Raw genomic sequence first — 3376 nt, 5'->3', positions numbered from 1 at the left:
CGCTAGCTTCCCAGCTAGCCCCGGCTCTCCGTTTGAATCCAAACAGAGAGCTGGGGATACCTGGGAGCGGCTAGTACAGCATGACGGAGGGAAGCACAGCCAGTTAGCCTCTGCTATCTTCCCAACTAGCCCCGGCTCTCCGTTTGGATCCAACCGGAGAACCGAGCCCTGGTTTGTTATTCAGGTTAAAGTTGGAAGAAGCAGCAGGTTTATCGGGCAGCTGAGTGAAGTGGAGCCTGCGGAGGAAACACCGGGACCATCTGAATGTAATAGTCCGTGGAGGTGCTGCAGAACGTACGTGCCACTTGGCCGTCGGATGTAGTCCGTGTAGTGTATTCAAATGCAACTGACACAGGGCGACGTGAGGCAACGCAGACGATGCAACAGTTGGCTTTCGTCGCCGCTAGTTCTTTGATGTCGGTTTGGTGTGTCCGCACCTTTAGTTTTTCTTGTGATAATATTAGCTTGTGAGCCGTGATCATGGATTATCATCATAATCCACAGCTGGTGTTGGTCATAACCAATGTACTGGACACATTTAAATCAGGACTGGCGTATGGTGATTAAAAGGCACAAGATCATCACATTTTTACAATTTATCATGAGAAGATGAATGTCTGAACCATATTTCTTCACAGTCCATACAATAGTTGACAAACAGCATTTAATTCTGAACCAAAGCAGTGGATCAACAGACTATCACTGCCATCCATAGATCTTTAATACTACAATGGTTCAAAATAGCAGGCCTAAAATGAGGAGAAAACACAGAAAGTCACACAAGCTTTGCTGTGTGCAGGAAGCCAACAACTTAGCAACCTATACTAGTTCTAAAATCTCTCTACCACCCCCATATTATGTGTTAAAAAAATCTCAATGTCAGACATAAGTTGTCCACTGTGTTCTGTGATTAATATAATATTTCTGTTTACATGTTACTCTTGATCTACTTTGATTCCAAATAAGTAAAAGAAGTTACATTCATGTAATTTTGTTCCTCTGGAAGGTAGGGGATATATTAATGCAGATCAATATAGGAAATCAATGATCAATCTAAGTGAACACATCAATCCATGTCATCATTTTTAAGACACACCTTTATTTTGAAATGCCCCTGCCACGCTTGTCACTGTGTCTTCTCAAGTCTCCTTTCTGAACAGGCTGTGTAGTACCCTTCTTTGGAAAAACTCCGCAGTGTGGAAATAGTTAAGGTTTTAGAGAAAAGACAGGTCGCCAGATGAACTGGACACCTGCCTCAGAAGCTTGCTACAGGATTTTAAGATGCTCAGTTTCAACAATATTAGGCTAAAATAAGTGCATGCAGGATGCTGAAATTCAACGTTGGTGTCCTTTTAGGAGATATGGTGACATGAACCAGTGGTGAGTAAGACAAACTATATGTAGCATGTGTAATTTGTCAAGCTATGAGGAAATGCAAAGATTTGCTAGCTGCTAGGCTAATTTTCACAATGTGAAATGCAACAGGCTTAAACTAAGCATGGCAGCTAGCAACAAACAATTGTTTTGTTAAACTAAGCATGGCAGCTAGCAACAAACAATTGTTTTGTCACATCTGCACTCATGTTAGATGTTGTTCTGTTTACAGTGTGTTAATGAGGTCAGTTTAAAGTGAACTTTACTCTGTACTTGTGTCATATAGGCAAAGTAATCTCAACAGTAAGTATGTTTGAGAGCTTTAGTTACAGTAAGGGAGGATTAGCTACACTAAACTAAGCTAAGATAAGCTAAGATAAGATAATTTAAGCTATACCTTTATTGGTCCCCTGTAGGGGGGAATTCAATTTGATCCAGCATTGTGAGAAAAAAAGTAGTATGCAGGGACTGAATGCAGAAAAAGTAAATAAGATGAAATAAATTATTCTAAAAATGAATAATTAAAAGTAGAATTGAAATGATGTAAACAATAGATGGATCTGAGTTTCAGTATATGGGCAATGTACAAAAATACTGTGAGATATGCATTAGTTTATACACTCAAACAGTGTTTACATGTGCAGTATCTGTCATTAACTAAAAGAGGTGTATTGGCAAGCAGAGGCTTTACACTTATAATATTTAAAACACACAAAGCAGTGGTTGTCCAGTATTGCAATTTAAACCACCAATCAATACTAAGTTCATGTGCTGCCATATCATTTGAACAATTTGGATTCATATATTTTATTTTTTCAGAATATAATCATCACACAGTTGACTGTTGACCTTTTGGGTATGAAATGGCATCACTTCATTATTCTTTGTAAGACTTCTTCAGACGTCTTATATTAATTATTGAGCAATAACCAAACATGTTTTTTGTGGGGGTCACAGTACACAGTGATCTTGACTTTTGACTTGTAATCACCAAAATCTGTTCAATTCATCCTTGCATCTGAGTAGACATTTCTTCCAGATTTGAAGAAATTCCCGCAAACCATTTCTGTTAAATCACAATCATGAGTTACCTCTGTCCTTTGAAAATCCAATCAGTTCATCCTTGTCCTAAGTGAAGCGGTCTCAGTTCTCCCACTTAAGTCTATCAGGACCTAAAACACTAATTATAGCTAACATGAGCACAGTGTGCTGGCGATTGAAGATAAATGTGCACTTCTGATACAAGCAGAGCAGTAAAATGAAGACTAAAAAATGATTGATATCTGTTCTGATAAGCCGTAACATCACATACATTACTCACAAGTTAGCTATATGAATAAGGGGGCAAGGTCAAGTTTGAATAGAATAGAAAACTATATAATTAAAGTAGATTTTAGGCAGGGTCTATGAATCATTTTCACTGCTAATTTAATTTAATGACAAATTATGACCTAAAATTATTATTATAATATTAAATACCATAAACACAAAAAACAAAAGGTGAAATTCCATATAATGTATATTATTTTACTTAAAACACCTTGAAACTGCCATTTCTTTAGTGCAAGACCTTCTGGCGCAATAATGGAAAATGTCCAGGGGGGGCGATAGAGAGCAAAATGTGTGTGTATTCTGATATCCCAACTGAGTACACGCACGACAAAATGTGTATTTTTTCTCAGTTTGGCATCTTTCTGAGGACCTCTCTGAAACTTTGAGAGAAGCATATTTACAGCCTCTGGAAGCCATTGCAGTGAAAATCTTGTGAGGACCGGCCTAAATGTCCTCACTTTCCAAAATGGTCCTCACTCGAAAGGTTACCTACCCGTGACGGTCCTCACAAAGATAGCAGTACAAACACACACACACACACACNACACACACACACACACACACACACACACACACACACACACACACACACACACACACACACACACACACACACGCTTTGGACAAAATAAAAATCAATTAAAAATATACTGAGTCAGTCACTGCTAAA

The sequence above is a fragment of the Epinephelus moara genome, chromosome 17, assembly GCF_006386435.1.
Source record: "Epinephelus moara isolate mb chromosome 17, YSFRI_EMoa_1.0, whole genome shotgun sequence".
Lineage (NCBI taxonomy): Eukaryota > Metazoa > Chordata > Actinopteri > Perciformes > Serranidae > Epinephelus > Epinephelus moara.
This window is presented reverse-complemented; position numbering follows the sequence as displayed.